This window comes from Loxodonta africana, chromosome 12 (assembly GCF_030014295.1).
Source record: "Loxodonta africana isolate mLoxAfr1 chromosome 12, mLoxAfr1.hap2, whole genome shotgun sequence".
Classification (NCBI taxonomy): domain Eukaryota; kingdom Metazoa; phylum Chordata; class Mammalia; order Proboscidea; family Elephantidae; genus Loxodonta; species Loxodonta africana.
In genome coordinates, this window is record NC_087353.1 from 18,245,120 (window position 1) to 18,258,503 (window position 13,384).

The following is a 13,384-nucleotide window of genomic DNA, read 5'->3' on the forward strand; positions in this document are numbered from 1 at the left end:
AAATATTCTGTTGAGCTCTTTTACTTCATTACTTCTTCCATTCACTTTAGCTAGTCTGCGCTTCACTGCAAGTTTCAGAGTCTCTTCGGAGGTCCATTTTTGTCTCCTCCTTCTTTCCTTTTTAATGACCTTTCACTTTCTTTACGTACAATGTCCTCGATGTCATCCCACAACTCTTTTGGTCTTTGGTCATTAGTGTTTACTGCATCAAATCTATTCCTGAGATGGTCTCTAACTTCTGGCAGCCATGTATTCAAGGTCATACTTTGGCTCTAGTGGACTTGCTTTGATTTTCTTTGGCTTCAACCTGCACATGAGCAATTAATGGTCTGTTCCACAATTGGCCCCTGGCTTTGTCTTGACTGAGAGTACTGAGCTTCTCCATTGTCTCTTTCCACAGATGTACATAGTTGATTTGATTTCTGTGTAATTCATCTGACGAGGTCCATGTGTATAGTCGCCAACTTTGTTGTTTAAAAAAAGGTACTTCTGATGAGTAAGTTGTTGCTCTTGCAGCATTCTATCATGAGATCTCTGGCATCATTTCCATCACCAATTCCATGTTTTCCCACTACTGATCCTTCTTCTTTGTTTCCAACTTTAACATCCCAATGCACCAGTAACTGTCAACGTGCCTTGACTGCACATTTTACCAATTTCAGACTGCAGGAGGTCATAAAAAACCTTCAATTTCTTCATCTTTGGCATTCATGGTTAGTGCACAAATTTGAATAATAGTTGAATTAACTGGGCTTCCTTGTAGGCATATGAATATTAACCTATCACTGATCATGTTGGACTTTAGGACAGATCTCGAATTGTTCTTTTTAACAATGAATGCAACATCATTCCTCTTCAATTTGTTGTTCCTGGCATAGCAGACCATATGATTGTTGGGTTTAAAACAGCCAACACCAGTCCATTTTAGTTCACTAATGCTTAGGGTATTGATCTTCAAGCATTTCATTTTTTTTTTCCATTTTATTGTAAAAATATAAAGAACACAACACTTACCAAGTCAACGTTTTACATGTGTACAATTCAATAAAACCAATTATATCAATCATGTTGTGCAACCATCACCAATATCCATTGCCAAATTTTCCATCCCCATAAACAAAAACTCTATGCTACCTAAAAAATGAATCTCCCCCATCCCTGTCCCTCCTGCCTCCAGTGATCACTATTACGCTCTAATCTCTGTATCTTTGCCAATTCTAGGTACTTCATATTAGTGAAATCACACAATATCTGTCCTTCTGTGATTGACTGATTTCACTCAGCATAATGTTTTCAAGGTTCATCCACATAGTGGCACGTATCAGGACTTCACTTTGTTTTACTGCTGAATAATATTCCACTGTATGTATATATTCATCTCATTCATCATGGTTAAGTTTAATAAGATATGTACATATCACATGTTGTTTATCCACATTTGATACACATTTGGCTTGTTTCCACCTGTTGGTTATTGTTAATAGTTCTCCCACCAACACTAGTGTACACGTGTCTGAACGTGTCACTGCTTTCAAGTCTCCTGGGTATATACCTAAGAGTGGAATTACTGGGTCATATGATAGCTTTATATTTAACTTTTTGAGGAACTGCCGTACTATTTTCCATTTTTGACAATTCCAATTTTTCTTGATTCATACTTAGTATATTCCATTTATGATTACTAATGGATGTTTGCAGCAGTTACTTCTCATTTTGAGTCATGCCACATCAGCAAATGAAGGTCCAGAAGGCTTTACTCCATCCATGTCATTAAGGTTGACTCTAAGGAGGCAGCTCTTCCCCAGTGGTAATTTGAGGGCTTTCTAACCGCAGAGGCTCATTTTCCAGCACTGTATCATACTATGTTCTCTTGCAATCCACAATGTTTTCATTGGATAATTTTCAGAAGATCACCAGGCCTTTCTTCCTAGTCTGTCTCAGTGGGGAAGCTCTGCTGAAACCTGTCCACCATGGGTGACCCTGCTGGTATCTGAAATACCGGTGGTACAGCTTACAGCATCAGAACAACATGGAAGCCCTACAGTACAACAAACTGAATCACCAGATAATTTCCCATTCATCATTACAAAGAATTCTTAATATCCAGCAAGATCTTCATCACCTTGACCCCTCTATACTTCAAAACATCTCTGCTGCCACTCAGAACCAACTCAATAAGTCTTCCTCTTCACTTTTTCTCAAATTCTGTCCTCTATTCCTCCTAAATCTAACTCCTTTATGTGTACTCTGAAGCCTATCTTCCTTTGTTTCATCTAGAACCTTATCCAATAATCTCCTCCCACATCACCAGTCTTTTCTTTTTTATTCCCTCTTCCTACAAAACAGATTTAGGTCTCTCCTATCCTAACAAAGAAACACTGGTGGCACAGTGGTTAAGTGCTACGGTTGCTAACCAAAAGGTCAGCAGTTCGAATCTACCAGGTGCTCCTTGAAAACTCCACGGGGCAGTTCTACTGTTCTATAGGGTTGCTATGAGTCAGAATCAACTCGACAGCAACAGGTCTGGTTTGGTTTTGGCTTATGCTAACAAACTTTTCCAACAAGCTATCCTCTTAGGGTACTCATCACTGTCCTTGCTTTCAAACTTTTCAAAAGAATATATAATGACTACTTGAAATTACTTACCCTAATCCCCTCAAAAACTATCTGTGCTCTGAACATTATAAATCCACTATCCCCAAGGTCACCAATAGTTACCTAAACACCAAATCTATAGATCCTTTTCTCAGTTCTTTCTTTTCTTCCTGCAAGTTCGGCAGTATTCTAAACTACTGACTATCCCTTCTACCTTGAACTTCCAATTTATTAAGCACCTCTGATGTTTCACCAACCAAATTCTGCTACCTCTGGCATTTCTCTGGAGACACTTCTCCTTCTGGCATTTCAGAAAGATAATAATGAACTCTCTGCTTATCTTATCTTATTCTATTACTACTGACCTCAGTTATCAAATCCACTCTCACATAACTTTAAGAATCACCTCCAACAAAAAAAAAATTTTTTTTGTGGCCTTGCATGTGATATTTTAAACTGATTACTTTTTTTTATTGTACTTCAGATGGTGTACAGAACTAGTTCCTCATTAAACAGTTAGTACACATATTGTTTTATGACATTGGTTAACAACCCCACGACACGTCAACACTCTCCCTTCTCATCTTTGTGTTCCCTATTACCAGCTTTCCTGTACCCTCCCTGCTTTCCAGTCCTTGCCCCTGGGCTGGTGTGGCCCTTTAGTCTTGTTTTGTTTTATGGGCCTGTCCAATCTTTGGCTGAAGGGTGAACCTCAGGAGTGACTTCATTACTGAGCTGAAAGGGTGTCCAGGGGCCATACTCTCTGAGTTTCTTCAGTCTCTGTCAGGCCAGTCGGTCCGGTCTTTCTTTTTGAGTTAGAACTTTGTTCTACATTTTTCTCCAGCTCCATCCAGAACCCTCTACTGTAATCCCTCTCAGAGAAGTCACTGGTGGTAGCCGGGCACTATCTAGTCCAACCCTGTGTTAAGTACAGGGATAATTTCTATGTCCGCTAATAGTAGGCTACCTCTAACTACAAGTGCTATCATTACCTCAAAGTCAGCATATCTAAAGCTGACTTCATTCCCCTTCTCTAAATATTAATTTCCACAGAAACCTCCCCATCTCTGTCAGCAGTAAGATTATTCTCTTTATCTTCAACCCACCCAACAGTGCAATATTAAACACTGCCTTTTCTAAAATACTGCTTCTGTCTGTCTACTGCTCACACCCCTCAATGATCTGCAGTGTCTACAGGGCGAATATTTAAACTTCTTAGTCTGGTATGCAAGGCCTACCTCTGCAGGCTCCACATACTGCTGTGGTTTCCTTCCTCAAAACTCCTCTCCTCAGCTCTACCCACAATCATCTACTCAATACTGCCCCCACATGCCATGTGAATTCCTACTGTGATGCTTTTTGCCTCGTTCTCCCTGGTGCCCAATACAGTTTCATCTCCTACTCTCCATTAATGTGAAGTTCTACCCTTTCTTCAAGGTCTAGATTGTACCTCAGTTCTTCAATCAAATCCTGACCAACTGTTCAGTCACCAGTGAATTCTCTCACCTCTAAACTCCTAAATCACTCCACCCTTTGCCTTTGTGTTTATCCCCTGCTTCTCTAGTAGAGATGATCTCTTCTTTGCTTTTCTATCTTCTGTGTTAAGTACAGGGATAAGGCACTACGCACAATAGGTACTAAACATTTTCTCAAATTGCTGAAGAGTGACAGATTAGATAGTATAGTATGATTCTGGAGGGCTCTGAATGCCAGGGTATATATATACATTTTTCTATAGACCAGAAATTAAAGGCTTCTCCAACATGTTAAATTGTCAAATCAGAAACATCAAGTTAGAACTGCATCTGTTTTAGACATAAAATAAAACCTCGCTGGAGGCGGGGCCAAGATGGCGGACTAGGTAGACGCTACCTCAGATTCCTCTTGCAACAAAGACTCGGAAAAACAACTGAATCAATCAAGTACATAACAATCTACGAACCCTGAACAACAAACACAGATTTAGAGACGGAAAACAAACAAATACAGGGAAGCAGCGATTGTTTTCGGAGCCTGGAGCCAGCGTCCCAGTCAGGTAACCTTGGCGCCCGTTTTAGGGCAGGGCCAAGCGGAGCTGACTGCGCAAACAAGGGGCCCAGCCCTACCCCCCTGAACTCACCCCAGGAGGGGGCCCAGCTGGTTCGCGCAGGCGGCGTTGCGACACAGCCGATGGGTGAAGTCCCCGGGAGGCAGTGACTGGTCTTGGAGCTGGGAGAGCAGAGTCCCAGCCGGGGAATCGTGCTGCCAGGATTTTGACTGGGCGCTGGCACGGCACAAGCACGGAGAGCTGCTCCACTCCCCTCAACTAACCCTGAGAAGGGGCCCAGCCGGTCCGCGGAGGCGGTGCGGCGACGCGGCTGGTGGGACGAGAAGTCCCCGGGAGGCACTGACTGATTTTGGAGCCGGGAGCAAAGCGTCCCAGCAGGGGAACCTTGACGCTAGGATTTGGACTGGCAGCGGGTGGCTTCAGAGGGCCAGACCCCCGGGGGCAATCTCCACACAGCCAGCACACATAGGCGACACGCCCAGCGGGGATCTCAGATATAATAGTCATTCCAAGCAAGACAAGCAACTCTGGCTATATTCTGAGGTGCTACTCTCCTATCTCTCTGATCCCTCCCCCACCCTCCCCAGGCGGCTTCATTAACATTGGAATTGCCTGAGCCAGAGGCAGAATGGCTCGGGCTCCGCGGCGGCTTTGCTTTTCCCCCGCTTTTTTTTTCTTTTGGTCTTTTCCTAACCCACTCTTTCGGCCTGAGAGAAGGAACAACAACAACAAAAAAAACCCAGGGGCCAAAAATCCACCCCTAATTGGACTAAAAACACTGAACCAGCTACAGCCAAGCATATATGATCCAAATCTCAGACTTTCATGCTTACACGGAACAAGGTGGCAGTTATAATCCAAAGGAAATTCTGATAGGGATCTGACTGCATTTTTTTTAGCAGATTTTCTGGAAAAACTAGTTTCCCAGTGATGGCTCGGAGACAGCAGTCCATATCAAACCACATAAAGAAGCAGACCATGACAGCTTCTACAACCCCCCAAACAAAAGAATCAAAATCTTTCCCAAATGAAGATACAATCCTGGAATTATCAGATACAGAATATAAAAAACTAATTTAAAGAATGCTTCAAGACATCAGAACCGAAATAAGGCAAACTGCAGAAAAAGCCAAGAAACACACTGATAAAACTGGTGAAGAACGCAAAAAGATTATTCAAGAACATAGTGGAAAAATTAATAAGTTGCAAGAATCCATAGAGAGACAGCATGTAGAAATCCAAAAGATTAACAATAAAATTACAGAATTAGACAACGCAATAGGAAGTCAGAGGAGCAGACTCGAGCAATTAGAATGCAGACTGGGACATCTGGAGGACCAGGGAATTAACACCAACATAGCTGAAAAAAAATCAGATAAAAGAATTTAAAAAAATGAAGAAACCCTAAGAATCATGTGGGACTCTATCAAGAAGGATAACTTGCATGTGATTGGAGTCCCAGAACAGGGAGGGGGGACAGAGAAAATAGTTGAAGAACTCCTGACACAAAACTTCCCTGACATCATGAAAGACGAAAGGATATCTATCCAAGATGCTCATCGAACCTCATTTAAGATTGATCAAAAAAGAAAAACACCAAGACATATTATCACCAAACTCGCCAAAACCAAAGATAAACAGAAAATTTTAAAAGCAGCCAGGGAGAAAAGAAAGGTTTCCTTCAAGGGAGAATCAATAAGAATAAGTTCAGACTACTCAGCAGAAACCATGCAGGCAAGAAGGGAATGGGACGACATATACAGAGCACTGAAGGAGAAAAACTGCCAGCCAAGGATCATATATCCAGCAAAACTCTCTCTGAAATATGAAGGCGAAATTAAAATATTTACAGAAAAACACAAGTTTAGAGAATTTGCAAAAACCAAAGCAAAGCTACAAGAAATACTAAAGGATATTGTTTGGTCAGAAAACTAATAATATCAGACACCAGCATAACACAAGGTCACAAAACAGAACATCCTGATATCAACTCAAATAGGGAAATCACAAAAACAAATTAAGATTAATTAAAAAAAAAAATACTCATAACAGAGAATCACGGAAGTCAATATGTAAAAGATCACAATAATTAAAAAGAGGGACTAAATACAGGAGGCATAGAACTGCCATATGGAGAGTGATACAAGGCGATATAGAACAATACAAGTTAGGTTTTTACTTAGAAAAATAGGGGTAAATAATAAGGAAACCACAAAGAGGTATAACAACTCCATAATACAAGATAAAAGCCAAGAAAAACGTAACGACTCAACAAACATAAAGTCAAACACTACAAAAATGAGGATCTCACAATTTACTAAGAAAAACATCTCAGCACAAAAAAGTATGTGGAAAAATGAAATTGTCAACAACACATATAAAAAGGCATCAAAATGACAACACTAAACACTTATTTATCTATAATTACGCTGAATGTAAATGGACTAAATGCACCAATAAAGAGACAGAGAGTCTCAGACTGGATAAAGAAACACGATCCGTCTATACGCTGCCCACAAGAGACACACCTTAGACTTAGAGACACAAACAAACTAAAACTCAAAGGATGGAAAAAAATATATCAAGCAAACAATAAGCAAAAAAGAAGAGGAGTAGCAATATTAATTTCTGACAAAATAGACTTTAGACTTAAATCCACCACAAAGGATAAAGAAGGACACTATATAATGACAAAAGGGACAATTGATCAGGAAGATATAACCATATTAAATATTTATGCACCCAAAGACAGGGCTGCAAGATACATAAATCAAATTTTAACAGAATTGAAAAGTGAGATAGACACCTCCACAATTATAGTAGGAGACTTCAACACACCACTTTCAGAGAAGGACAGGACATCCAGTAAGAAGCTCAATAGAGACACAGAAGACCTACTTACAGCAATGAACCAACTTGACCTCATTGACTTATACAGAACTCTCCACCCAACTGCTGCAAAGTATACTTTTTTTTCTAGCGCACATGGAACATTCTCTAGAATAGACCACATATTAGGTCATAAAACAAACCTTTGCAGAGTCCAAAACATCGAAATATTACAAAGCATCTTCTCAGACCACAAGGCAATAAAACTAGAAATCGATAACAGAAAAACTAGGGAAAAGAAATCAAATACTTGGAAAATGAACAATACTCTCCTGAAAAAAGACTGGGTTATAGAAGACATCAAGGAGGGAATAAGGAAATTCATAGAATGCAACGAGAATGAAAATACTTCCTATCAAAACCTCTGGGACACAGCAAAAGCAGTGCTCGGAGGCCAATTTATATCGATAAATGCACACATACAAAAAGAAGAAAGAGCCAAAAGCAGAGAACTGTCCCGACAACTTCAACAAATAGAAAGTGAGCAACAAAAGAATCCATCAGGCACCAGAAGAAAACAAATAATAAAAATTAGAGCTGAACTAAATGAATTAGAGAACAGAAAAACAATTGAAAGAATTAACAAAGCCAAAAGCTGGTTCTTTGAAATAATTAACAAAATTGATAAACCATTGGCTAGACTGACTAAAGAAATACAGGAAAGGAAACAAATAACCCGAATAAGAAACGAGATGGGCCACATCACAACAGACCCAACTGAAATTAAAAGAATCATATCAGATTATTACGAAAAATTGTACTCTAACAAATTTGCAAACCTAGAAGAAATGGATGACTTCCTGGAAAAACACTACCTACCTAAACTAACACATTCAGAAGTAGAACAACTAAATAGACCCATAACAAAAAAAGAGATTGAAACGGTAATCAAAAAACTCCCAAAAAAAAAAGCCCTGGCCCGGACGGCTTCACTGCAGAGTTCTACCAAACTTTCAGAGAAGAGTTAACACCACTACTACTGAAGGTATTTCAAAGCATAGAAAATGACGGAATACTACCCAACTCATTCTATGAAGCCACCATCGCCCTGATACCAAAACCAGGTAAAGACATTACAAAAAAAGGAAATTACAGACCTATATCCCTCATGAATGTAGATGCAAAAATCGTCAACAAAATACTAGCCAATAGAATTCAACAACATATCAAAAAAATAATTCACCACGATCAAGTGGGATTCATACCAGGTATGCAAGGCTGGTTTAATATCAGAAAAACCATTAATGTAATCCATCACATAAATAAAACAAAAGACAAAAACCACATGATCTTATCAATTGATGCAGAAAAGGCATTTGACAAAGTCCAACACCCATTTATGATAAAAACTCTCACCAAAATAGGAATTGAAGGAAAATTCCTCAACATAATAAAGGGCATCTATGCAAAGACAACAGCCAATATCACTCTAAATGGAGAGAACCTGAAAGCATTTCCCTTGAGAACGGGAACCAGACAGGGATGCCCTTTATCACCGCTCTTATTCAACATCTTGCTAGAAGTCCTAGCCAGGGCAATTAGGCTAGACAAAGAAATAAAGGGTATCCGGATTGGCAAGGAGGAAGTAAAGTTATCACTATTTGCAGATGACATGATCTTATACACAGAAAACCCTAAGGAATCCTCCAGAAAACTACTGAAACTAATAGAAGAGTTTGGCAGAGTCTCAGGTTATAAAATAAACACACAAAAATCACTTGGATTCCTCTACATCAACAAAAAGAACACCAAAGAGGAAATACCCAAATCAATACCATTCACAGTAGCCCCCAAGAAGATAAGATACTTAGGAATAAATCTTACCAAGGATGTAAAAGACCTATACAAAGAAAACTACAAAGCTCTACTACAAGAAATTCAAAAGGACATACTTAAGTGGAAAAACATACCTTGCTCATGGATAGGAAGACTTAACATAGTAAAAATGTCTATTCTACCAAAAGCCACCTATACATATAACGCACTTCCGATCCAAATTCCAATGTCATATTTTAAGGGGATAGAGAAACAAATCACCAATTTCATATGGAAGGGAAAGAAACCCCGGATAAGCAAAGCATTACTGAAAAAGAAGAAGAAAGTGGGAGGCCTCACTCTACCTGATTTCAGAACCTATTATACAGCCACAGTAGTCAAAACAGCCTGGTACTGGTACAACAACAGGCACATAGACCAATGGAACAGAATTGAGAACCCAGATATAAATCCATCCACGTATGACCAGCTGATATTTGACAAAGGACCAGTGCCAGTTAATTGGGGAAAAGATAGTCTTTTTAACAAATGGTGCTGGCATAACTGGATATCCATTTGCAAAAGAATGAAACAGGACCCATATCTCACACCATGCACAAAAACTAACTCCAAGTGGATCAAAGACCTAAACATAAAGACTAAAACGATAAAGATCATGGAAGAAAAAATAGGGACACCCTAGGAGCCCTAATACAAGGCATAAACAGAATACAAAACATTACCAAAAATGATGAAGAGAAACCCGATAACTGGGAGCTCCTAAAAATCAAACACCTATGCTCATCGAAAGACTTCACCAAAAGAGTAAAAAGACCACTTACAGACTGGGAAAGAATTTTCAGCTATGACATCTCCAACCAGCGCCTGATCTCTAAAATCTACATGATTCTGTCAAAACTCAACCACAAAAAGACAAACAACCCAATCAAGAAGTGGGCAAAGGATATGAACACACATTTCACTAAAGAAGATATTCAGGCAGCCAACAGATACATGAGAACATGCTCTCGATCATTAGCCATTAGAGAAATGCAAATTAAAACTACGATGAGATTCCATCTCACACCAACAAGGCTGGCATTAATCCAAAAAACACAAAATAATAAATGTTGGAGAGGCTGCGGAGAGATTGGAACTCTTATACACTGCTGGTGGGAATGTAAAATGGTACAACCACTTTGGAAATCTATCTGGCGTTATCTTAAACAGTTAGAAATAGAACTACCATACAACCCAGAAATCCCACTCCTCGGAATATACCCTAGAGAAACAAGAGCCTTCACAGGAACAGATATATGCACAGCCATGTTTATTGCAGCTCTGTTTACAATAGCAAAAAGCTGGAACCAACCAAGATGTCCATCAACGGATGAATGGGTAAATAAATTGTGGTATATTCACACAATGGAATACTATGCATCGATAAAGAACAGTGACGAATCTGTGAAACATTTCATAACATGGAGGAACCTGGAAGGCATTATGCTGAGCAAAATTAGTCAGAGGCAAAAGGACAAATATTGTATAAGACCACTATTATAAGATCTTGAGAAATAGTAAAAACTGAGAGGAACACATACTTTTGTGGTTACGAAGGAGGGAGGGAGGGAGGGAGGGAGAGGGTTTTTTATTGATTAATTAGTAGATAAGAACTGCTTTAGGTGAAGGGAAGGAGAACACTCAATACATGGAAGGTCAGCTCAGTTGGACTGGACCAATAGCAAAGAAGTTTCTGGGATAAAATGAATGCTTCAAAGGTCAGTGGAGCAAGGGCGGGGGTTTGGAGACCATGGTTTGAGGGGACTTCTAAGTCAATTGGCAAAATAATTCTATTATGAAAACATTCTGCATCCCACTTTGAAATGTGGCGTCTGGGGTCTTAAATGCTAACAAGCGGCCATCTAAGATGCATCAATTGGTCTCAACCCACCTGGAGCAAAGGAGAATGAAGAACACCAAGGTCACACAATAACTATGAACCCAAGAGACAGAAAGGGCCACATGAACCAGAGACCTACATCATCCTGAGACCAGAAGAACTAGTTGGTGCCTGGCCACAATCGATGACTGCCCTGACAGGGAGCACAACAGAGAACCCCTGAGGGAGCAGGACATCAGTGGGATGCAGACCCCATATTCTCATAAAAAGACCATACTTAATGGTCTGACTGAGACTAGAGGAATCCCGGCGGCCATGCTCCCCAGACCTTCTGTTGGCACAGGACAGGAACCATCCCCAAAGACAACTCATCAGACATGAAAGGGACTGGACAGTGGGTGGGAGAGAGATGCTGATGAAGAGTGAGCTAATTATATCAGGTGGACACTTGAGATTGTGTTGGCATCTCCTGTCTGGAGGGGGGATGGGAGGATAGAGAGAGTGGGAAACTGGCAAAATTGTCATGAAAGGAGAGACTGGAAGGGCTGACTCATTAGGGGGAGAGCAAGTGGGAGTACGGAGTAAGATGTATGTAAACTTATATGTGACAGACTGACTTGATTTGTAAACGTTTACTTGAAGCTCCATAAAAGTTAATAAAAAAAAAAAAAAACACAAGACAAAATAAAAAAAATAAATAAAAGCTCGCTAATCTGAACTAGCAGATAGTCAATCTGAATTAGCAAACCATTCCAAATACAATGTTTTTAAATGTCATATTATAAATATTTATAAGTTTCCTTACAGTCCTCATCAAGCTATTACTTTACGTAACACTTTTTAAAAATGAGGCATAATATCAATAGAGCAAAGAGCATAAAGTACGCTAATTTTAAGGGTATTACTTGAAAATTTTTTACATACGCATATACCCATATAACTACCATGCAGGTAAAGACGTGGAAGATTTCCCACACCGTCATAGGGTTAAGCAATACTGTTTAAAGAAGTTTATGCTCAGAGTCTATTCTAAGCACAAAAAAAAAAAAAAATTCATAAGTAAAAGTTGTTTCCCTGTATTTAGTTAAATTATCATTCATTTGAAAAGATGATTACCTACCATGTGCCAAGTTTTAAGGCAGTTAATGGAAATAAAAGAAGTACAAAAATGGAAAAAAAAAAAAAGGAGCATTCCTTACCTTCATGAAACTTACACTCTAGTGGAAAGAGAGACATATAAATCACTCATATAATGCAGCCCACTATGTGCACTACGGAAACCCTGGTGGCGTAGTGGGTAAGTGCTACGGCTGCCAACCAAGAGGTCGGCAGTTCAAATCCGCCAGGAGCTCCTTGGAAACTCTACCAGGCAGTTCTACTCTGTCCCATAGGGTCGTTATGAGTCGAAATCGACTCAATGGCAGTGGGTTTGGTTTTTGGGGTTATGTGTGCTATTAGAGGTACATAAAGAGAGTGCTGACAGTAGAGGAAGTGGCACCTAAGTTGACTAAGTAAGCTAAGAGACTTAACAAAGGAGGTAACACCTCAACTGAGTCTTGGAAAACAAACAGAAATTCACCAGGCAGAGGAGGCAGTAAGAACATTCCCAGCAGGGGGAATGAAATAAACAAAGGCCCATTCACAGAAATTCATAAAAGTTCACAGGCTATTTATTAGGCAATCTGTTATGCCTTAAAGCATCTTGTAGACGGAGACGAAAGGCAAGAAAGGAGCCCGGGAAGGTAGGCTGGGGCCAAACTGAGAAGTCTGGGCTTTATCCTGGAATAGTGCAAGCCATCAAAGCTCTCCCAAGGCAGGAAGGAATGATGTTATTAGACAAATATTTATTAAATGTTTGAGGTGAGGACTGAGGACACGAAAACAAACAGGACAAAATACTGAGGGGCTTTCTGGAGGTGATCCCAAACCATCTGAGTCTAAGCGATGAATTAAAGTTAAGGCAAAAAGGAGCAGAAGTACATCTCACACGTGCAAAGGCATGCAAGGGTTAAGAAGAGGAGTGCAGGAACCTACAAGTCATTTGGTAGGCTACATGCAAGGTAGTTTAGGATACAGGTAGCAGGAGAAAAAGACAGAAAGGTAGGCAAGGCCTATTTTCATACATGGTATCAGAGAAATATGACTTAGGATTTTAAGCACGAGAGAGATAATCAAACTTGCATTTCAGAAAGATCATT

General features: G+C 39.9%; 1 protein-coding gene across 12 annotated transcripts in view; it reads right to left on the reverse strand.

The window, feature by feature from the left end:
- The window catches only part of KIDINS220 (kinase D interacting substrate 220), a 128,843-nt gene that overhangs the window by 93,882 nt on the left and 21,577 nt on the right, over positions 1-13,384 (reverse strand). The gene's annotated exons all lie outside the window — the stretch shown is intronic.